This window comes from Macaca fascicularis, chromosome 7, assembly GCF_037993035.2.
Source record: "Macaca fascicularis isolate 582-1 chromosome 7, T2T-MFA8v1.1".
Taxonomy (NCBI): Eukaryota; Metazoa; Chordata; class Mammalia; order Primates; family Cercopithecidae; genus Macaca; species Macaca fascicularis.
In genome coordinates this window covers 69,762,530-69,787,386 of record NC_088381.1, presented here as the reverse complement: position 1 = coordinate 69,787,386, position 24,857 = coordinate 69,762,530, and the positions used below count along the sequence as shown (strand labels likewise).

Sequence of the window (24,857 nt, the reverse complement as noted above, 5' to 3'; positions counted from 1 at the left end):
TGTGTGTGTGTGTGTGGTGGACTGTGAGTGTATGTGTTTTGTGATTGGTGTCAGGGTCCCACTTGGGAGGCAAGTTGAGTGAGAACACTGTCCATGGGATAGGGTGTGGGAAAATGGTGGGGTTCAGGGTCCAGGAAATACGGGGAAGGACTAGAGGCAATATAACTAGTTAGAGTACAAAGATTCTAGGTGTGAGCCAAGGTCACAGTAGGTATTTAATCTGAAGGGTGGTTCAAGGCAACCCATATGAAATCAAGCAGTGTCCACCTTGACCTTGTTCCTTTAAACCAGCTGATCTATCCATGCACCACACATTTATTGGTAAGGCTAGTCCTGGATGCATCAATACCTTTTGTTTTTGAGACAGGATCTCACTTTGTAGCACAGGCTGCCGTGCAGTTGCACAAACATGGCTCTTTGCAGCCTTGACCTCCTGGGGTCAGGTGATCCTCCTGTAACTGGGACTATGGGCACGCGCCACCACGCCCATCTAGTTTTGTATTTTTAGTAGAGACGAGGTTTCGTCATGTTGCCCAGGTCGGTCTTGAATTCCTGGGCTCAAGTGATTGGCCCACCTTGGCCTCCCAAAGTGCTGGGATTACAGGCGTGAGCCACCGTGCCCAGTCCATCAACACCTTTTCTAATAATAATCTAGAATCCTTCACTGTTGCCCTTGAGAATAGGAAAGTGAAAGGCTTCCTAACTCAGAGACTTATTAGACAGTGAAAGTGAAACAGTCAGCTTCTGGTCATTCAAAATAAACTGAACCTAACCTCTCTTGTTCCAGCCTCTAAATCCCAAGTTTCATAAAGTTTGTTTCTGTTCTCTTACTACTTCCTGTGGATCCTTATTCCCATAGATGTAATCTTGGGCCTGGATGAAATGAAGCATAAAGATGGAGTCAAATACAGCGATTAAGAACTAAGACCAAGAAAAAGGCTCGTCCTATAAGATTCCTGCTAAGCACTGCAGAGGTGGGCATGGCATTTCTTTTTCTTTTTTTGAGATGGAGTTTTCCCTCTTGTTGCCCAGGCTGGAGTGCAATGGCACGATCTCGGCTCACTGCAACCTGGCATTTTTAAAGTGTTGATCAGGGTGGACCATTTTTGAGTGTCAATGGTTTGACACTCATGTTGGCCAGGCTGGTCTCTAACTCCTGACTTCAAGTGACTTCAAGTGACTTCAAGTGACTTGCCATCCTTGGCCTCCCCAAAGTGCTAGGGATTACAGGTGTGAGCCACCGTGCCCAGCTTGAAATCTTTAATACTAATAATTCCATTATTCTGTTTGATGTCTGCATACCAGTTGGTGTAAAACACAAAGGTGGCTGCAGATCCAGTTGCTCAGTAGTTCTTAACCTTCAGCTGAGTGGTTGCGAGGTGTTTTCAAGGTACTTCTTTCTCGTATTGCTTTGAGAGAAAGGATAAGGGAACAAAAATAGCAGAATGAGCAATGGAAAAAGGAGGGAGTGGGGTTTTAATCTTGGCCCCCAAGAGGCAGCAAAGGAAAAACAACACAAAGAGAATGAGAAATCCAGACAGTCATTGAAAGGAGAGGGAAACGCCTCAGGAAATGCAAGAGAAAGCAAAGGGTGAGGGGTAGGAAATAGAGACTGAGAGTCCCAAGCATGGGCACTAAAGGGACTGGGGTAGTCTCAGTTGGAGATGGAAGCATTTTCTAGAAAGATTAAAGCCCATTATTAACTTTAGAAACAAAAAGGATTTTGGAAGCAGAGAGCACAGTGGGGTGACTGCCCTGCCTTGGTTCATGAGCTAGATGCCAGCCGAGGTAAAATCCTCAGAGCAGGAGCTGAGAAGGGAAACATCCTCCACATGGGCAGACACATGCTGCAGAGCCTGGGAATCATCCCAATACAGATCCCTTTTAAAAAGCCCACCAAACAGTGCGTGCAGGTACATTTCCAGCAACTGACTAGGGGTTCAGGTTTGCAGCCGAGCTGAGCTGGGAGTCTCGATAGATTCAAATGGACCAAGCCTTTGACCACAAAGGAGAAGAGAAGGCACATTTGTTGAGCACAATAATGCTGTGAAGAGGATGCTCTTACCTCCATTTTGCAAGTGAGCAAAGAGATGGAGTATACAGTGACAATACATTATTCATCCCTGTCCCAAGGTCACACGTGAGAAAGTGTGAAGCTGGGATTCAAACCCCAGCCTTTCTGTCCTCAAGCCTCACCACTTACGTCATGCTGGGCATCGTTTCATTTTTTGAAATCTCACCTAGGGCCAACTTCTTTATATACTTTCGCTGAGCTATAACAGGATCCAGCCATGCGCTTAAGTGTCAGCATGTCAGCATTTCAAAAACCTGCCACTTCCACATGACCCTAACACCTAGAGCTAAAACTGGGCAGGATCTCAGGGCCCAGGCATCTCTTTCCTTTTCTGATGATTTCATGAGGTGTGGGGGCAGGGATCCCTGAGTGGGTAGAGTCCAGATTAGGAAATATTTCCTTAACTGGCCCTAAGGCCTGTGCTTGTATATTTCTTTCTTTATATTCATAGACATTTAAGAAATATAGACCCCAGAAGATGAACACACTCAATAGATTTTCCTTCTGCTATTTGGAGGAATGATGTGGTATGATTGATTTCTATCTTTGTTAAAACATTTAATTACGGCCGGGCGCGGTGGCTCAAGCCTGTAATCCCAGCACTTTGGGAGGCCGAGATGGGCGGATCACGAGGTCAGGAGATCGAGACCTTCCTGGCTAACACGGTGAAACCCCGTCTCTACTAAAAAAAAATACAAAAAACTAGCCGGGCGAGGTGGCGGGCGCCTGTAGCCCCAACTACTCGGGAGGCTGAGGCAGGAGAATGGCGTGAACCCGGGAGGCGGAGCTAGCAGCGAGCTGAGATCCGGCCACTGCACTCCAGCCTGGGCGGCAGAGCGAGACTCCGTCTCAAAAAAACAAACAAACAAACATTTAATTACATCTTTCATCTTAAATTATTTGAAAATAGAAGCATTTTTAATAACAATGGCTGTTTAGGGGAAAGTAACTAACATTCACTGTGAGCCTGTTTGTGTCAGGTGCTTTAATCCAGATGATTTCCTTCACTTCTAGGGGGAAGGTATTACTATGCCCACTTCATAGAGGAGGAAACTGAGGTTCAGAGACATGACCAAAATAGTAGGTGGTCAGAGCTGGGATTTGAACCCAAGGACACTTGAATCTTGACTAGGCAACATGTCAGGCTTTAAGAAGGAAGTCTTGGGATTAAAATAGAAAAAACATTTAAGGAGCTTAGGACAATATCTGGGACATAGTAAGCTTTAAATAAATGTTAAGTATTGTTACTGGTGTTACTATTGTTGAAAGATGAGCTGTAAGACCACCTTAAAATGTTTTTTTAAATTTTTTGAGACAGGGTTTGGCTCTGTCATCCAGGCTGAAGTACAGTGGTGCAATCACAGCTCACTGCAGCCTTGACCTCCTGGGCTCAAGCGATCCTCCCACCTCAGCCTCCTGAGTAGCTGGGACTACAGAAGCATGTTGCCATGTCTGACTAATTTTTTAAAAATGTTTTGTAGAGATGGTGTCTCGTTATGTTGCCCAGGTTGGTCTTGAACTCTTGGGCTGAAGTGATCCTCCTGCTTCTGCCTCCCAAAGTGCTAGGATTATAGGTGTATAACCACACCCGACCAAAGACCACATTTTAAAGAGAATCTCTGGTGTATTAATTTTCAACCACATCTGGCAGATGAATGAATACCTGGAGATATGACAGCAATCGTTATTCTGATGGCAACACTGGCAGGTTACATTTACACAATGATTTGGGCTTTGCAGTCTTTCCATGGTGTCCCCATTCCTAGAAGAAACAGACCATCCTATAGGATTCCAGGAGGCTATTGACTTGTCTTTTGATAGTCAACAGCTGGAAGGAGAGATAGAGGGATTGTATGAGTTCTGAGCGCTGGTGGCAGTTGTAAAAATGCAAGCTCAGGCCTTCCTTGTAATTAGCAGAAAACAGTCATAGGTCAGAGATAAGAAACAGAAGGGCTGAGTCCGTTGTGGGAAGCTTGCCTGGAACCCTCTCTGCTAAAGCATTCCCAAGGTTGGTGGAGAGGATCAGGGTGAGCTTCTTACTGAAGACCTGTCTAAAAGATCAGTGGAACGGCTGATATTTAAGGAATTTTTATCTCCATTTTCCCCCTTGAAGCTTGCTTCATGTGGGCTACTGGTTTGCTATTTCATTTTTCCAGTGTTTAGAAAAATAAGTTACATTTTGGTGACTATTTCCTTCCTCTGGCCCCTGCTCTTGGCCATGCTGTTTACCTTCCCTGCCTGAGCACCTCCTGCTGGCTCCTCAGGGCTTACTCAAGCATCTTATTTTTCTTTTTTCTTTGACTGTTGCCCAGGCTGGAGTGCAGTGGCACGATCTCGGCTCACTGCAACCTCTGCCTCCCGGGTTCAAGCGATTCTCCTGCCTCAGACTCCTGAGTAGCTGGGATTACAGGTATGCGCCACCATACCCAGCTTTTTTTTTTTTTTTTTTTTTTTTGAGATGGAGTCTTGCTCTGTTGCCCAGGCTGGAGTGCAGTGGTGCAATCTCGGCTCACTGCAAGCTCCGCCTCCAAGCCTCACGCCGCTATCCTGCCTCAGCCTCCCGAGTAACTGGGACTACAGAAGCCCACCACCACGCCCGGCTAATTTTTTGTATTTTTATAGAGGCGGGGTTTCACTGTGTTAGCCAGGATGGCCTAGATCTCCTGACCTCGTGATCCGCCTGCCTCAGCCTCCCAAAGTGCTGGGATTACAGGCGTGAGTCACCGCGCCCGGTCCCACACCCAGCTAATTTTTGTATTTTTAGTAGAGGGTCTCACCATGTTGATCAGGCTGATGTTGAACCCCTGACCTTGTGATCTGCCTGCCTTGGCCTCCCGAAGTTTTAGGGATTACAGGCATGAGCCACCGCGCCCGGCCTCAAGCATCTTAAGCCTCCCTGAACTGCCTGCTTCTCCTCCTCTCTCTTCCCACTCTGGACTAAGTACCCCCTCTCAAGGAGATCCCGGGCATGCTTCTCTACCTATATCATAGCTCATATTACTTGGAAGTGATGTCTCTTTCTGCATTGAAAATATCTGGTAAGTGTCTGAATCTCCTTTCGGAGAGGAGTACCTGGGCCTTATACCCTTCACCAACAGAGCAACTGGTGTGCAGTAAGTGCTCAGGAAAGAGGAGTCCAATGAAAATGCCTCCAAAACAGAGTGAACCCATCTCTCAGTCCACCATGCAGGCGATAGTCAGAATCACATGACTAAAAACAACCTACATCCAGATTTATTTATTTATTATTTTTAGTGTTCTCTAATTGCGAAATCTTATTTTGAGGGATGAAGAGTCAGAAAGGTGAATATGAAAATCTAGGTATAAATATAGATGAGCTGGGTGCAGTGGCTCACACCTGTAATCTCAGCACTTTGGGAAGCTGAGGCGGGCAGATCACAAGGTCAGGAGTTTGAGACCAGCCTGGCCAATATGATGATACCCTGTCTCTACTAAAAAAACTACGAAAATTAGCTGGCCGTGGGGCAGGCGCCTGTACTCCCAGCTACTTGGGAGGCCGAGGCAGGAGAATCGCTTGAACCCGGGAGGTGGAGGTTGCAGTGAGCAGAGATTGCACCACTGCACTCCAGCCTGGACAATAGAGTGATATTCTGTCTCAAAAAAAAAAATCTATATATATATAGATAGATATATAAATAGATATAGATAAATGACAAAATGACCTCGGATAATAAGGATGAAAGTTTGGGTGATGTATCTTCTCTTTCCCAGAGATAGACTTCCTTGGACCTGCCTAATGTTGTCACTATTCATTTTATGTCCCTTTAGGTCAACAGCCAGAAATGGAGACAGATGCTAGCTTCCGTAGCAGCAGGCTGCCTCTAGCAATCTTTTTCCAGTTCTAAGCTGGGATCCAAGCCTGTTGTGGGCTACAGTACGCAGGATTTGCACTTCCCTGGCACATGGATCCAATTGGTAGCTGAAATTCCATGTTTATGCAGAAGAACATCTGTAGATTTTGTCTCTAGTACAGCCCAGTTACAGCCAGACTTGGTATTTAAAGAATGAAGCAAAGCAACCACAGAAAGAGATAAAATGGAAGAACTCTCTGTCTGGAGTCTTTGTAGTTGTTTCAAGTATGAATAGACAGGAAAAGAAAATAGGAAGATAGAGGATGGGGGTGGGGACAGAGATATGAACATTTATCTACCAGAGCTGGCATATGATCAGTCCTGTGTCAGCTTTGGGGTGGAGAGAACCTAGACCATTTAGATCCAGATAGATGTGGGCTCCTGGCTCTGGCATGCGCATGCTGATGTTGGTATAAGGTTATTCACTGTAACATTGTCTATAGTAGCAAAAGACAGGAAACAACCCTATGCCCACCAATAGAAGACTGCTCCATTAAATTATGGTATGTCCATACAATGGAATACTGTGCAGCTGCAAAATAAAAGAATGAGGAAACTCTTTACGTGCTGGTAATGAAAAGATCTCAAGATATTTTGTTGATCTCAAGTTCTTTATGTGCTGAAAGAAAAAAAAGCAAGACATGGAACAGTATGCATAGTATGCCATGTTTTGTGTAAAAATGGAGAAAAATAAGACTGTACTTTATTAACTGGAATATGCATAAAGAAATGCTAAAAGTATACAAGGAACAAATGGTGGTTACCTGTGTTTGTGGCAAGGAGACAGATGGGGGAAACTGACAATCTGGGGGTCAGTAGACAGGAGACTTCGTATTGTATACCTTTCTACAGTTTTGATTTTTTTTTTTTTTTTTTTTTTTTTGAGCCAGAGTCATGCTCTGTCACCAAGGCTGGAGTGCAGTGGCATGATCTCGGCTCACTGCAACCTCTACCTCCTGGGCTCAAAAGATTCTCCTGCCTCAGCCTCCCCAGTGGCTGGGATTATAGGCACATGCCACCACGCCAGGCTAATTTTTGTATTTTTAATGGAGACGGGGTTTCACCATGTTGGTCATGCTGGTCTCGAACTCCTGACCTCAGGTGATCTGCTCACTTTGGCCTCCCAAAGTGCTGGGATTACAGGCGTGAGCCACCGTGCCTGGCTCCCTTTCTACGGTTTTGATTTTTGAATCATATGACTGTATTACCTACTTACAAGCCAAATCAAACAAACAAGCATCATAGCTCTGTCACTGTTACCAGCTGACCCTGGCAAGTTACTTAACATCTTCCAGTCCTACTTTCCACATTAGGGAAATGGGGATATTTATATTTGCCCCACAGGGCTGTGAGGTCACTAAATATCACTGAACAATGGAACATAGAAAGCACTAAACACAGAGCAGGGCGGGGTGCGGGGGACGGGTGCTCCCAAAGGGTGGGTCATACCCCTTCCCTATAGCAATGCCAGCGTCTCTCAGGCCTGGGCATAATTGTGATGTGTTGGCTAACATTTCTCAAGAAGCACTTCAGGAGCCACTTTCTGCTGCTTGCCTTGTTGTGAATCTGTCCGAGTCCTCACCCCAGTTAAAAATGTCCAGTGACCTTAAGAGTTCAAGCACCTCTGAACACTCCTCTGCTAGGCGGGGCAAGCCTCTAGAAACTTCTGCTTCATTTTCCTGCTTGGTTGATTTCTCCCACTCAGCTGCCCCTGCAGAGTCAACTCCCACTCACCCTCCCAGGGAGCAGTCCACACCTCAGGTACCCCACTGTGACGGAAGCTGCTTCACTGAACACTGAACATTCGGACAGTATTTGGGTCCATTCTGTCTCCATCTCGCCCGATTGCCCTCTCTCAATCAGTTCTCTGGGCTTCAGAATCCTAGTGAAGTCAGAGGACAGTTGCCTCTTATCGGATAACCAAAACCTTCTGCCCCCAGGCAGTCTCCCTTAGGAGGCCACCTGGCATATCCAGCGCTCCCTTGGTAACTGAGGGGCCCCGGGGTGCTCTAACTTCCAGGCTGGCATGTGATCTCCTGCATGCCTGTGTAGAGAGCCCTCAGCGGGGCGGGAGGATGTGAGGAAAGAACACAGTGTTCCGGGCGGAACAAAGCCAGCTGCAAATTTGCTCAGGCCCTTTCATTTCTTCCTTGAAGGGACCAAGTGCAGCCTCTAGCGGCTGCTTCTGGACATGGTCACCAGGGTCAGAACTGTGGAACTTGTGGGACTTGTTCACCTTAAACTGGGCCACAGCTCTGGAGCCCGAGGAGGCAGCAGGACTTGGTGACATGGTTCTCTGAAAACCTTCACCAGGCAGGGTTGTGGTCTGTTCGCCGGCCCGTGCGTGAGTCAAACTGAACCTGCACCCCACACAGCTCAGGTCCAGGGTTCAGGACCAGGCTGATCTCTGCAGTGAGCTCAGCTTCCTAACCCACAAGGGCATGCAGAACTCCCCCTTGCTCCTTCCTTTAGCTGCGCCCTTGGCCCTCCCAACCTCCCCACCAGCTCTGTTCCCCTTCCCACCTCAATTGTCATGGGCTGTCTGCAGCGTTGGCAGGGGTTTGCAGCTGTTAGTGGCTGCTTTCCTTGAAGTTCTTCTTTGCACAGATCCTGAGACTTGATATTTGTTGAATGAACAACATCAATGCAATTTGAATACATTGAAAGCGGACCTGAAGTTGAACCGGACCCATTTGCCTTAATCTATTTTCTAGGTTATTTAAAAACTTATGACATCAACTCTTCTTACAAATTTTGGTATTGTGGAATGCTATGTTGGAAATACTAATCAAATAGATCTCTCTTGTTTCATGGAAGACCAGTATAAATTCTCTGTTCCCTAATGAAAACAAAGCCCCCAAACAAAAACACCAAACATTTGAGCTCTCATCGGGTACGTCAAACTATTTCAGGGGCTAGGCACGGCATTTCCTCTAACCCAGAGTGAATCCCTTTAGGGCACTCAAAGGACTGTAGCACAGCATTTACTTTTTTCCACATATTCCTTCAAACTTCTGTTTTGTATATTACCAGCTACTATCCACAGAGAGGCATAAATCCCCTGGAGGAGTCGTATGTGACCCCACGTGATTAACTTTGCATCTGTTTTGCAGCTGTTCACTCTGCGGTTTTATTTTGCCTTTTGGAAAACTCAGAGTAGTGCTTCTCAAATGTTAATGTGCATATGCCAAATCACGTGGGCATCTTGTTAAAATGCAGAGTTTTGAGTTGAGGGTCTGGGGAGGGCTGAGATTGTGCAGTTCTAAGGAGATGCCAGGTGGTGCCAATTCTGCTGCACTGGACACCACACTTAGAGTGGCGAGGTCACTAAATAATAGGAGCGAAAGGATTGTGAGAACACCGACATCAGTGAGAAGGAGGCTGGCTGCAGAGACCATGGTAGGAGGAGTTTTCCTTGGTGATTCTGCTCTTCTCTCCTCGCCCTTTCACTTTCCCTTTCCTTGTAAATATCCTTTACTGTGGTCTTTCTTTGATTAAAGAGAAACTGTGTGAGCAGAGCCAAAGGCCACATTCATCTATGGGTAGCATCTATGCTTCTTCAGGTCATCTGGGCTGGAAGAAAACAAAAAAGTTCTGCAGCCAGTGATAACTGAAACTAGTGAGACTTCTGTAGCCTGTGTGTGCACACCCAGAAACAGACCCAAAGCCAGCGGTTTCAGTTCCCTCAACTTTATTTTACTAAGGTGATAGAGAGGCAGCAAACATCTGCAAGGAACCAGAAATCCTTCCTTTACGTGTGCTGCAATCTAAAACAGTTTCTCAACCGTGGCACCGCTGACGTCTTGGGCTGTCTCATAGTTTGCTGACGGGGAGGCCAAGTGTCCTGTGCATTGCAGGCTGTTTAACAGCATCCCTGGACTCTACCCACGAGATGCCAGCAGCACTCCCAAGCTGTGACAACCCAAAATACCTCCAGACATTGCCAGTGTCAACTTGAGGGGCAAAATTGCCCCCTGGTTGAGAACCACTGGTGTAGGATGGGATAAGGTATAATTTGTCAGTTCTACAGAAAGTCCCCCTATAAGGATAGGGGAAGAAAGTTTTTTCTTCATACTTGTGGTAATTTCCAAATGTTTCTGTAATAAACATGTTTTACTTTTATAGTTAGAAACAACTATTTGGAAAAAAAATAAAATATTTTAAGAAGAGTTTCATCATTCTTATGCTAGAAATATATATATCTATACACACACACACACATATACATATATATATATATATATATATATTTTTTTTTTTTTTTTTTTTTTTTTTGAGACAGAGGCTCCCTCTATCACCCAGGCTGGAGTGCAGAGGCACGATCTCGGCTCACTGCAACCTCTGCCTCCTGGGTTCAAACAATTCTCCTCCCTCAGCCTTCTGAGTAGCTGGGATTACAGGCGCCTGCCACTGTGCCCAGCTAAGTTTTGTATTTTTAGTAGAGACGGGGTTTCACCATGTTGTCCAGGCTGGTCTGGAACTCCTGACCTCAGGTGTTCTATCCACCTCAGCCTCCCAAAGCGTTAGGATTACAAGTGTGAGCCACCACGCCTGGCCCTTAGTGAACTGGTTCTCAGTGAGACACCACCAAGTGAAATTTCCAGACAAGTGAAGCTAAGGCATGTGGGTTTGTATTCTACGCCTCTTCTAACTAATTCGTTCTGGCTTCTAGAGAAAGAGATCTGAGGTTGTCTACACGCAGCAGGAAAGAACACTGTCTACCATGGGTTTGGGTGTGGGTGGAGGTGCCATTATGCTTGCTGTGGATTCATCTTTTTAAAAACTGAATTGCCATCTTTCCTTGCACCCCAACATTTGGTTTGCTCTCAATAAGGCAGTTGCTGTGGTCTAATGGAAAGCATGTTGGCCTCAGGGTCTGAAGATTTGAGTTGGAATCTCAGCTATGCCACTTACTATGACCTTGAATGAGTGGGTCATTGACTGTCCCCTCCTGAGCTTGGACTATGAGCTATTCATTCCCAGCTCATAAGGTGTGTGTGAGGGTTAGAGGAGATGACAGATGAAAGCATCTACTTGGTACCCGGCTTATGGGGAGTGCTCATTTATGTGCATTTATACAACCCTTATTTATTTATCATCCAATAAGTAGGTAACACAAATTTTGGGGCAGGTAATATGATCCTGTACTGAATACTGAGAAAATTTCTGAAGGTGAAAATAGGGCCCTATACGGGCTTGTTCAGGAGAAAGGAAGCATCCTTTCCTTTGGGCCAAACATCCTCTCGAAGTGAAGGTATATTTAGAAGCCTTCAAACTGGCTTCCTGCACTAAGGGAAGAAATATTTGCATTTGTAGAGATGACTCATTAGGGAAGCTCTAATAAGTTCTCAAAGTGTGGTTCCTTGACCTGCAGCATCAGGATCACGTAAGAACTTGTCAGGAATGAAATGACAAGGCCATTGGCCAGGCGCGGTGGCTCATGCCTGTAATCCCAGCACTTTGGGAGGCCAAGATGCGCGGATTACGAGGTCAGGAGATAGAGACCATCCCGGCTAACACGGTGAAACCCCGTCTCTACTAAAAATACAAAAAATTAGCCGGGCGTGGTGGTGGGCGCCTGTAGTACCAGCTACTCGGGAGGCTGAGGCGGGAGAATGGCGTAAACCCGGGAGGCGGAGCTTGCAGTGAGCTAAGATCTGGCCACTGCACCCCAGCCTGGGCAACAGAGCCAGACTCCGTCTCAAAAAAAAAAAAAAAAAAAAAGAAATGACAAGGCCAGCCCCTAAAACTCAATCGATTTGTAGGTAAAATACTCAGGCCCTCGCTCATAGGCTTGGTTCTTACAAACTTCAGATGCTTTTAATCCATAGCAGAGAAGAAACAGCATATAAGAAGTGAAGTGGAGCTATTAGAAGGTAGACCAATAAAGGCAGAGATAAGATGGCAATCGATGGAGAAAATTCAAATACTAAGTCCAGCCTTAAGCTCTTTAAATGTAGGGTAAACAGTAACATACTTCCTCAATAGCCTATGATGATTACTTAATATTCTAAAGGGAGTATCTGTAGTGCTGGCCTAGAATCATCAAGAAAAACTTAAACCATGTTTTTGTGTTCGGTTTAAAGTGGTAGGATGGTATAGATTTCAGAAAGTTGTTTTTTTTTTTTTTTTTTTAAGACAGAGATTTGCTTTTCTTGCTCGGGTTGGACTGCAATGGCGCAGTCTCGGCTCACTGCATCTTCCGCCTCCCGGGTTTAAGTGATTCTCTTGTCTCAGCCTCCCGAGTAGCTGAGATTACAGGTGTGTGCCACCACGCCCAGCTAATTTTTGTATTTTTAGTAGAGATGGGGTCTCACCGTGTGGGTCAGGTTGGTCTCAAACTCCTGACCTCAGGTGATCTGCCTGCCTCAGCCTCCCAAAGTGCTGGGATTACAGGCGTGAGCCACTGCGGTTGGCCAGAAGACTTTTTTTAAAATAAAAAATATACTTCAAATAACATTTGAGTACGTTAAGGAGTTAGCTTTACTTATTTGGGAATTTTACTTCGTGGCATGCTTCCTTCCCCAAAGAAACTGATCAATGAGGCATCACTGTAACTTGTTGAGGTCAAGAACCATTCCCCATGCTTTTACCCACTCCTGTTTGACCACACTGTAAGAACTCAATAAATATGTGTTGCTGATTAAGCTTCCCTCTAGGCATGGGGATAAAAATGGGGTAAACTCAATTGTTTTGCAGTTGTCATGCTGTTGCCACCATGCTCGATTATTGCTTTGATCTTCAAAGCCCAATGTTCCCTGCTGATTTCTGTATTGTTTGCTTCTTTTCTTGTTTGCAGAAAATGAAATCTATGCATGGAGTGCAACCTTGCTGAGAATATTTGTTTCCTTTCTATATTGTCTCTCCATGGCCTGCTCGTTCCCTTCAGGTACTAATCATAATTATAGCTTTTCAAGATTCAGTGAATTTCATCATTCCTTGTTACCAGTTATGAAAATCACTGATTGTTTCAAGGATTGGTTATTTGTCGAGATGACTTATTAGGGAAGCCCTAATGAATTCTCAGAGCATGGTCCCTGGACCAGCAGCATTAGAATCACCTGGGAGCTTGTCAGAAATGCAAATTTTCAGGCCCCACTCAGACCTGCTGAATTAGAAACACAAGGAATGGGGCCCGGAAATCTTGGTTAACAAGACTGCCAGGTGATTCTGATGCCTGTTCAAGTTTGAGGTTGGCTGTTCTGGAGTACCGTCCTTTATCTCACCCCTTACTGTACCACAGGAAGTGGGTGGGGGTGGGGGAGACAAGTAGTCCTCAGTTCAGAACATTTGGAATATAAACCAACAGAGATAACTAAGCTTAGCAGAAACAACACAGGCTGAGATAAACCTCGGCTTAAATTCTGGCTCTGCCTACATGTCTTTGAGCATAGCATTAATACACCCTAAATGTCATTAACCATTTTGTGACTCAGTGTCCTTAATACTTTGCAGAAGCTAAATGTTAGGTCTCTTGCCCTTACATTGTTTAGGCACTAGAAGTGTTTCCACTTGGAAAAATGTGTCTTCCTGTGAAAACCACATTTAGTGCCCAGAACCAAATGTATCTGAAATACTAACTTGGCATTATACTTTAGGTATATTATGAGTTAAAAACACACTTAACAGGCTTTTGTATGCTAGCTTGGGAACTTTATTATCCATTTATTTAATCATTTAGCCATGCCTTTTAAAAAAGCACAATACAATTTCCCTATGGGAAAATATATTCCAAGTTCCAAAAATGTAATTTACGTATAACTTCTGTTCATTGGATGTCTCTATGCATCCGTTGTATCTTTAATGTAATCCAGATAGTCAAACTCAAGGAGCAGGGATTTGGAAGCTCCACACAATTAGTATCTTTCCTCAAAACTAGTAAATAGTCTTTGTAACTAAGTAAAACTCAAAAGTTGTGACTTGTTTTCAGTACTGACTATGCTCAACTGAAAAGGAATAATAAGACAGTAGGGCAAACCTGGGCTGACTGAGGCATAGAAGAAAATGGAAACACAGAGTTTGGGCACCTGTTTGGCCATGAAGCCACATCCATTGTCTGCAGGGTAAGTTCTCACTGAGCCTCCTAGCACCTTAGCCACCACATCATAAGGTGACTTCAATGCTATAATTCAAGGGCAAGAGCTCTAGACTTTTGAAATGAACCACTCATATTTTTTTTTTCTAAGAGGAAATGCACAAATTGTGAAAAGAGAGCTCAGCTTTTGTTCTAGATCTGTAAGTTTTCTCCTCGTTAAAATTGGCCTGAGCCAGGCGTGGTCCCAGCTAGTCGGGAGGGACCTGTAGTCCCAGCTAGTCGGGAGGCTGAGGCAGGAGGATGGCTTGAGCCCAGGAGTTTCAGGCTGCAGTGAGCTGTGATCACACGGCTGCACTCCAGCCTGGGTGACAGAGCAAGATGTTGTCTCTAACAACAACAACAACAAAATTGGTCTGTGAAAATTTAAATAAAGACTGCCAATTTGTGTGAAGCAGTGTGGTATAGTAGGTAGCATGTGCCTAAGGGGCAGAGGTCTGCGTAACCCTGGCCTTATTTCTTGCATATAATCTGATTTTCTTTTTCTTTTTTTTTTTTGAGATGGAGTCTCGCTCTGTTGACCAAGCTGGAGTGCAGTAGTGTGACCTCCACCTCCTCGGTTCAAGCCATTCTCCTGCCCCAGGCGCCAGAGTAGCTGGGACTACAGGTGTGAGCCACCACGCCCAGCTAACTTTTTTTTTTTTTTGAAACCGAGTCTCACTCTGTCCCCCAGGTTGGAGTGCAATGGCACAATCTTGGCTCACTGCAAGCTCCGCCTCCCAGGTTCACGCCATTCTCCTGCCTCAGTCTCCCAAGCAACTGGGACTACAGGTGCCCACCACCACGCCCGGCTAATTTTTTGTATTTTTAGTAGAGACAGGGTTTCACCGTGTTAGCCAGGATGGTCTCGAACTCCTGACCTCAGGTGACCCACCCACCCCCCTCCCCCGCCTCAGCCTCCCAAAGTGCTGGGATTACAGGTGTGAGCTATCGCGCCTGGCATGATCTGATCTTTGACAAGTGATGCAACCTCTTTCAGCCTAAGTTTTCACATCTGTAAAGGGGTAATAATAATACTAATGCTACTCAACCTTCCTAATTCTCAGGGCTATTGTTGTAAGGAACAAATAAGACGATGTATATGAATATCTTAACCAGTCTATGCGGACATAGAATATCGATCTAGGAAAAAAACCTAGAAAGTCATCAAGTGGAGCTTTTTTGACCACAGGGGGCTCTTCTGATAGCAGAATGAACAGGAAGTAACCACAGATGGAATGGACTTGCATAATGAGAGAGATTTTTCCAGCCAATATTTAACCCTTTTTCCTGCTTACAGCCAATGACTCTCAATAGCTGGAGAAGGTGTTCATGTATGTTTCTCACAGGTGGTTTTAGGGGAGTTTCTGCAGAGGGCATTTGTGTGGAACTTTTCAACAGTTAGTGAGAATAAATTAGGGCAGTAGAAATATAGTTGAAGAATCTGAACTTGAAAAACTGTAAACGGCAAAGCCATACAAAAGTGAACCTAGTGAAACAGTAAAATTATGTTTGTCCTGTCACTCATGACTGCCCTTGCCCGTCCAGAGGTCTGAAGTTTTAGTCTCTGAAGGGATCAAACAGAGAAGCCTTTGGATGGGATACTTGAGACTTATTTGTCTCAAGTGTGAGCACAATACCAGTGAATGCCATGCCAAAAACAGGGATTGAATGGCTATATGCACACTCAATTCAGAATGGAGGCCGGGTGTGGTGGCTCATGCCTGTAATCCCAGCACTTTGGGAGGGCAGATCTCTTGAGGCCAGGAGTTGGAAACCAGCCTGGCCAACACGGCAAAACTCTGTCTCTACTGAAAATACAAAACTTAGTTGGGTGTGGTGGGACATACCTGTAATCACAGCTACTTGGGAGGCTGAGACATGAAAATCATTTAAGCCTGGTGGGTGGAGGTTGCATTGAGCTGAGATTGTACCACTGCACTCCATTCTGGGTGACAGAGGGAGATTCTGTCTTAAAAAAAAAAATCCAGAATGAAGGGACTCATTGTCTTGTTCCTCCAACAAGAACATTAGTACCAAGGACATTACCTCTAGGCAGGAGGATAGAAGGCTTTTCTTTAAGAAATTGACAAGATCAAGAAAAAAATGCCTGAATATACTGACATCAGTGTTTTATCCCAACAGGTACCATCTATACAATCCTAGAATGAAGTTCAAAGTCAACAAAGCTCATCATGTGCTCAGAGTTTCAAATCAGGTTTTCTTCTCTACTGGTTAGTATAAGTAGATGGCCAAGAAGTACTAGTTATCTGAGAAAGTCTCTAACATGATAGGTTGGAATGAAACAAGCAAAAAACCCACAACAGCTTAGAGAATACACAGGCAAGACAGGGAGAAAATGAAGTAATAGAAAATAACCTATTATTAAAACCCTCAGAAAGAAAGGAAAGGATACTCCATCTATGGAAAAAAAATCAAGATGCTATCTATAAAAAGAAATATTTGGAGGACAAAAATGTGCTTCTGGAAATTAAAAACTTGATACTAGAAACTCAGTAGAAGAAAACGAAATCACCTGGAAAGTAGAATAAAAAATATAGAAATAGAAACTAAGCTAAAAGCGTAAGAAAGTTAAAGGATCAGGAGATCTAATATCTGAATAATGTGAGTTTCCAGAGTGAAAGAACAGAGAACACAAAGAGGAGGAAATCATCAAAGAAATAGTTCAAGAAAATTTCTCTGCATTAAAAGACACGAGTTGTCAGATTGGAAGGGTCTGTTGAATTTACAACAAAATGAGTAAAGACAGATTTACAACAATGCCCATATTGTGAAGTTTCAGAACACTGGGAACAAATAAGTTTCTACAACCTTCCAAAGGAAAAAAAATATCATTTTTTTGTATTTATCATACAAAGGATTGGTAACAAAAGTGGCTTTGAACTTTTGAGTCACAACCTTGAAGACAAGAAAATAAGAGCAGTGCCTTCAAAATTCTGAAGGAAAATTATTTCCATTCTAGATTTCTATACATAAACTATCACTTCAATTTGAGAGGTGGAAAACTACATTTTCAGATGTGTAAAATCTGTAAAATTGGGTCTTATGCAACCTTTCTTAAGAGGAATTAGGAGATCCAGTTAGAAGAGAGTCCCCTGGAGGATGAGGAGATCCCAGAATGAGAGTTGTGCCAGTGGTGCAGATTAGAGGAGTTGACTAGAGAGACAGACTGAGTGCTGTCATCAACAATTCCTCTGCTGACATTTACTTTTTTTTCAACTTTAGGAAAGCATGCCTGGGTTTCATACTAGCTTCTAATCTTGTCTTGACCACATATTGATGAAATTCCTACATCACTGCTGCTTAGACCTTCTAAGGTCATTTATTTCACCCCACAGATTTTTTCTGTTTTCATTGACTCCTGAAGGCTAGTTGGCAAGGACTGAGGTCAGGTTACGGCAGGTTTAGAAGAAGAAAATACTCAATTCAGAGTATAGTCCATCCATTCAGAATGCTAGACATCCTTTGCCTGGCCCACAGGACAGTCCTATCTGATGGCCCAATTGTGGCAAGTCCTATGTTACTGAGGACTCACTGGTATGCCTGGCCCTACGACTTCACTGGAAGGGGCTCTCATAAACATTCAGGGCAGCTGGAGACAAAGTGTGACCTGGAGACATCTTCAGCTTTTCTTTTCTTGGAAGCCTTCATCTAAAAGTTGTGATATTATCTGGGTTTTGTTGTTGTTGTTGTTTGTTTGTTTGTTTGTTTAGACGGAGTCTCTCTCTGTCGCCCAGGCTGGAGTGCAGTGGAGGGATCTCGGCTCACTGCAACCTCTGCCTCCCGGGTTCATGGCATTCTCCTACCTCAGCCTCCCGAGTAGCTGGGATTACAGGCGCCTGCCACCATGCCCGGCTATTTTTTTTTTTTTTTTTTTTTTTTGTAGTTTTAGTAGAGATGGGGTTTCAACGTGTTAGCCGGGGTGGTCTCCATCTCCTGACCTCCTCATCCGCCCACCTGGGTCTTCCAAATTGTTGGGATTACAGGCATGAGCCACTGCGCCCGGCCGATATTATCTGTTCTGTACAGGGCTAGGGTTGTGCTGACTGCTGAGTTTTTCAAAATGAAACAATTATTTCTTAGGGGTACATACATTTGTGCTACAACTTAATAAAATGCAAAGGAATGCGTAGCATTAAAGTCAGAACAGCGGTTAATTCTCTGGGGAGTGAGGGAGAACAGAGAGCAATTCGGGAAGGGCAGGGAGTGCACTTTAAAATGACTTGTAATGTATTAATATTTTTCAGCCTAGGTGGTGGGTACATCGTTGTGTAATTCTTACTATTTTGAAAGTGTAGGTTGGGCCTGGTGGCTCACGCCTGTAATGCCAGCATTTTGGGAGGCCGGGGAGGGCAGATCGCTTGAGCTCAGGTGTTTGAGACCAGCCTGAGCAACATGGTGAAATCCCATCTCTATAAAAAAATGCAAAAATTAGCTGTGTGTGGTGGCAAGTGCCTGTAGTCCCAGCTACTTGGGAGGCTGAGGTGGGAGGGTCACTTGAGCCCAGGAAGTTGAGGCTGCAAGTGAGCCAAGGTTACATCACTGCACTGCAGCCTGGGCAACTAAATGAGACACTGTCTCAAATAAAAGTGTACACATACATTTTATACATTCTTCTCTATATTGTAACACAATTTAAAAAAAATTTTTTTAATTTTTATGGATACATAATAGTTGCATGTATTTATGGCGATACATGTGATATTTGGATACAATCATGTAATGTGTAATGATCAAATCAGGGTAATTGGAATATCCATTACTTCAAACATTTATCATTTCTTTGTGTTAGGAACATTCCAATTCTACTCTTTCATTGATTTTGAAATATGAAATAATTATTGTTAACTATTGTTTCCTTATTGTTATGTCAAATACTAGATCTCATTTTTTTTACCTAACTGTATTTTTTACCCATCGACCAACTCCTCTTTGTCCCTGACCCCACTACCCTTCCCAGCCTCTGGTAACCATCCTTCTACTCTCTATCTCCAAGAGTTCAATTTTTTTTCTGCTCCCCCATATGAGTGATAACGTGATATTTGTCTTTTTGTGCCTGGCTTATCTCACTTAACATAATGTCCTCCAGTTCCATCCATGTTGTTGCAAATGACAGGATCTCATTCTTTTTTCATGGCCAAATAATATTCCATTGTGTATGTGTATCACATTTTAAAATCCATTCATTTGTTGGTGAACATTTAGGTTGATTCTCTACCTTGGCCGTGAATAGTGCTGCCATAAACATGAGTGCAGATAAGAGTGCATAAGAGAGTGGATATCTCTTCAACATAGTGATTTCCTTTCTTTTGGGTATGTATCCAACAGTGGGATTGCTGGATCATATGGTAATTCTATTTTCAGATTTTTTGTGAACCTTCATGCTGCTCTCCACCTTGTCTGTACTAATTTGTATTCTCACCACCAGTGAGAAAGGGTTCCCCTTTCTCCACATCCTTGCCAACTTTCGTTACTGTCTGCCTTTTGGATAAGAGCTATATTAACTGGGGCGAGATGATATCTCATTGTAGTTTTGATATGCATTTCTGTTATGAGTAAGGAGACTAAGGATTTTTTCATATAACTGTTGGTCATTTATATGTCATTTTTTGAGACAGAGTCTTGCTCTGTTGCCCAGGCTGGAGTGCAGTGGCACGATCTCGGCTCACTGCAACCTCCGCCTCCCAGGTTCAGGCAATTCTCCTGCCTCAGCCTCCCGAGTAGCTGGGATTACAGGCACGTGCCACCACACCCAGCTAATTTTTGTATTTTTAGTAGAGATGGGGATTTTGCCATATTGGCCAGGCTGGTCTTGAGCCCCTGACCTCAAGCAATCTGCCCGCTCCGACCTGCTAAAGTGCTGGGATTATAGGCATGAGCCACTGTGCCTGGCCTCATTTTGTATGTCTTCTTTTGAGAGATATCTATTCAGATCCTTTGCCCATTTTTAAATCGGATTTTTCTTTTTTTGGTGTAGAGTTGTTTGAGCTCCTTATATATTGTGGTTATTAATCCCTTGTCAGATGGGCAGTTTGCAGATATTTTCTCCCCTCTGTGAGTTGTCTCTTCACTTTGTTGATTGTTTCTTTTGCTGTGCAGAAACTTTTTAGCTTGAGATGTTCCCAGTTGTCTATTTTTGCTTTGGTCGCCTGTGCTTTTAAGGTCCTACTCAGGAAACATTCGCCCAGGGCAATGTCCTGGAACATTTCCCCAGTGTTTTCTTTTAGTAGTTTTATGGCTTCAGGTCTTAGATGTAAGTCTTTAATCCATTTTGATTTGATTTTTTTTTTTGAGACTGAGTTTCACTCTTATTGCCCAGGCTGGAATGCAATGGCATGATCTCAGCTCACCACAACCTCTGCCTCCTGGGTTCAAGCAATTCTCCTGCCTCAGCCTCCCACGTAGCTAGGATTACAGGCATGTGCCACCATGCCAGGCTAGTTTTGTAGCTTTAGTAGAGACAGGCTTTCTCCATGTTGGTCAGGCTGGTCTCGAACTCCCAACCTCAGGTGATCCTCCCGCCTCGGCCTCCCAAAGTACTGGGATTCCAGTGGGAGCCACCGCAATCGGCCGATTTGATTTTTATATACGGTGAGAGATAGGGGTCTAGTTTCATTCTTCTGCATATGGATATCTAGTCATAGTAGAGTTTTGAAATACAAATGGACCCAAAGTTATGCAGCAGATGGGGGGATTCCTAGAGTGGATGCTTGAGTTATGTTGAGCCCCAAACCCTAAGGCTTAAGATAGAATTATTCTGGTTCTGATAGGGGCGAGGAAACTCCCAATTCCTCAGTATTAAATTCTCCTAGGAAGCTGTTTTCTGACTTGCAGTGGCCTGTTCTGCAAGGACCGAGTCACGAGAAACATCAAGAAAGATGTGGTTAGTTCTTTTCCAACTGCTGGACTGCTGGAATATTCTCTGCCTTGATTCAGATGTTACTGGAGTGGGAGGGAAGCCCCTAATTATAGTCAGTGACTGACTCATATCCATACTTTGCTCATGGTTATTTCTTCAGAGAAGAATATATGTGGTATTTTTGCCTACTGAGTGCGCATGTGTGTGTTGTTTATCATCTCTCCACAATGTCTTTACATGACCTTTAGCTGTAGGGTTGGGCCTTCCTAGGAGCTCTTAAGTCAGCCCCAGCTGTGCACACTGCTGCTGGATTGCTTTCACAGGCACACCCAGAATGTGGGTGTGGCTTTGAAATATACAGCTCTCTGGGGTGTCATTTCACACTACCTGCTGTGGTCAGTAGTAACTGAACAGGATCTGGAACCACACCTGCTCCTAGGAACTAGTCAGGACTCCCTAGGTTACAAGAAGCAGAAGCCCAATGCACAGATTTAAATGCAGAAAAAACATACTGGCATACTTAACTGCACAGCATTGGAGGAGATTCAGGTACAGCTGGATCCAGGCCCCCACAGGATCACTGGAAGCTATTTCTATCTGCTTTCTTCTGTATTGGCTTCTTTTCAGGTGCACTCTCCCCCATCTGGTGACCTGGGGCAGTTACAGTCTTGTATTAACATTTTACTTGCTTATTAACTCCAGCAGTTTTTATATGCTGAGTTCTTTTTGAATTCTCTGTCTCTCAATAATTCGTATGGAGACTTTTAATGGTCCAGTTAGGGCTACGTAACCATCTCTGAAGCAATCGCATTGGCTAGGGCGATAGAGTGGTCTCACCAAGAGGACACACATGCCCACCCCATTTCTGAGGGAGGGGCTTAGATCCACATGACATGGATTGAGAAAAGAAAGGTAGTTTTTGTTATAACAACTATTTGTACATACAAACTTCTCTGGAGTGAATTTTAGTTAACTAATTTTTGAATACAGTGATGTTTGAAATGATAGATTATAAATCTAGTTTGTGAACACCGTCTTCCTCCCTAGCCATATTTTATGAATTTCCACACTTAATGAAAACATGCTTTAAAAACATAGAAATTTTCAATTCAAATGAGTAAGAAAGTTTCTGTGCTGGGTGTGGTGGCTCATGCCTGTAATCCCAGAACTTTGGGAGGCTGAGGTGGGCAGATCACTTGAGGTCAGGAGTTTGCGACCAGCATAGACAACATGGTGAAACCTTGTCTCTACTAAAAATACAAAAATTAGCTGGGCATGGTGGTGGGAGCCTGTAATTCCAGCTACCTGGAAGACTGAGGCAGAAGAATCACTTGAACCTGGGAGGCAGAGGTTGCACTTACCCAAGATTCTGCCACTACACTCCAGCCTGGGCGACAGAGCAAGACTCTGTCTCAAAAAAAAAAAAAAAAAAAAATATATATATATATATATATATACACACACACACACACACACACATACATATATATATTAATAAAGCAATTGGGCAGCAACAGAGCTCTTTTTTTTTTTTTGAGACAGAGTCTCTCCCTGTCACCCAGGCTGGAGTGCAGGGGTGCAATCTCGGTTCACTGCAAGCTCTGCCTCCCAGGTTCACGCCATTCTCCTGCCTCAGCCTCCCCAGTAACTGGGACTACAGGTGCCCGCCACCATGCCCGGCTAATTTTTTATTTGTATTTTTAGTAGAGGCAGGGTTTCCCTGTGTTAGTCAGGATGGTCTTGATCTCCTGACCTCATGATCTGCCTGCCTCGGCCTCCCAAAGTGCTGGAATTACAGGCGTGAGCCACCGCGCCCGGCCGCAGCAGAGCTCTTATGTCTTTCTATTGAATGGAAGAAAAACTCAACAGAAGAAATCTACTGCTTCTGACAGATCTTAGGGTATAATTTATTCAGACTTGGGGCCTTGAGTTCAATTTGATTCATTGAAAGCTCAGGACACATTTTGGTTTGGTTTAAAGGCTTGCCCATTTAGTTTTCTTACTGAAGGGATTTCTAACCCAGTGCCTGGAAAAAGAAAGTGTTTCTAGAATGAAGGAGTTTGCTGCAAATGTTCTCTCTTATTAAAGGAATACTCGCATTTCTGACTTCATATTTCCCCGTCTCTGAGGGGACTTGTATTCTCTTTCATTGCGCAGGGGTAAGATGCATTTTGGAGATGCATTGCTTGATTTTAACTTCTAGCTCTGTTTCTCTGACTGTGACTTCGTCAGAAAGCTAGTCACTCAGTGCCTTTCTATGCTTCCATTCCCTCATCTGTAAAAACCTACATAGGATAACCTACTTAGGATGGTGCCTGGCACATAGTAAGCCCTTTATGGGTGTTTGCTACCAGTATTGTTATTTCATGAGCTCTCAAAGCACACAACCACAGGCCTGTTTTACTTCTGGTTGAGATGAAGCTTGGAGGGCAGAGGGCAGATGCCTGAAGCTAAGCAGCTTATTAAAAGTAGAAAGAAATAGATGAGAGGAAACCAAAGTGCTTTTCTCTTTAGATACTTATCAAAGCATGCTTCGCTGCAGACTGTGGGCTTGGGTATGGCCAGAGATCAAAGGCCCTCTTATGTGCAGTGACATTTCTGAGCACAGGGCTGAGTTATAAAACCCTTGAATGGAAGGTTTTGGCACTTGGAACACGGCTTGGGCTAGAAGGGCAGGGTTTTTATAGAGGCGATTCATGGAACTGCTTATGCTGGTGAAGAACCCAGACTGTTATGACTCACTTGTCTCTTTATTGCTTTGGACCAAGAACTGTTGTTTCCTTTTAAGTCCCTCTGTAGGAGCTGAGCTACAGACTAGGGCCAAGATAACCCTTTCAGGAAGACAGAGTGGCTTCAGTGAGTGTGAACGGGAATACTGCCTTGTTGGGCTCTGGGTCAAGTATCCTGGACAAGCAGAATAAGGATTTTATTTGACCAGGGTAGAATTGCTTTTGGAAACTGGCAGCATCCTTAAAATCTTAAACTTCAGATAAGCTTTCCTTTTGTCTGTCTGCCATTTTCATTCTCTGAAAGCCCAAGCTAAAATTGATGGTGTGACAAATAGAGGACAGAAGAATGACTTTGGAAAGTAGAAATTAATGTGTCTGGGCTGCTACATATAGAAGTAGGGATAGCAAAAGGGGTCATTTGGCGTCCAGTTTTCCTGAGGTCCTGCTGGGTCTCCTGGGAAAAACTGAAAGGGACTTTTGGCCTGATGGTGAGGCCTCGTGCGGTAGGCAGACTTCTAAGATATATCTCAGTGCTCTCCAACTCCTGGTCCTTACCTCTTCAGGTAAGCTCCTCGCCTTGTGTTCAGGCCAGACCTATTGACCTTTGGATACCTTTGTGAGTTTGGAACTTATTGTGAAGTAGCAGATCATCCAGATTTCAAGGAGACGGTGGTTCTTGGTCCCTGAGGGATCCTAGGTAATGTTATGGTCTCCAATACAGTGCCTGGCAGTTATTCCAAGACATTTGAGAAAGGATGCTAAAGCCAAGAGCGCCAGGATTTCTTTGGGACTCCTAATTGAAGCTGAAGTCACTGGTTGGGAGAAAATCTCCTCCTTGGTGAACAGGAGCAGGAAGTATGAAGTGTGGGGAAAGACAGAGGCAAATCCAAGTCTTTATTTATTTATAATTCTGGTTTCAGAATGGGGCTACCACATGGTCAGGAGGAAGAGACTCACAAAGAAAGATGAAGGTTGCAGAGAGGTGCTGTGGAAATAGCACATGCTGAAGGAGTCTTCTAAGCAGCCCAGAGGCGATGACATACCAGTGTCAGCAGAGGAGGAGAACCACGCTTCAGTATAACAAAAACTTCAGTGAATCATGCTCGATGTGGAAAAGTTGAATAGACATGGCTAAGGATAAAAGAAAAAAAATACACATAATCTCACTACCCAGAGAGAAGCAATGTTGATATATTTCTCTTCTTCAATGAATATTTACATATTGTTGATA

The 24,857-nt window shown here is 44.1% G+C and overlaps 1 long non-coding RNA gene across 1 annotated transcript; it reads left to right on the top strand.

Annotated features, from left to right (window-relative positions):
- The first annotated feature begins 9,161 nt into the window (after window positions 1-9,161).
- Window positions 9,162-24,857, top strand: LOC102116298 (uncharacterized). The gene is made up of 4 exons (XR_278974.5): window positions 9,162-9,345; window positions 12,746-12,835; window positions 16,163-16,251; window positions 24,547-24,857. It is a non-coding gene; the product is annotated as an uncharacterized lncRNA (long non-coding RNA).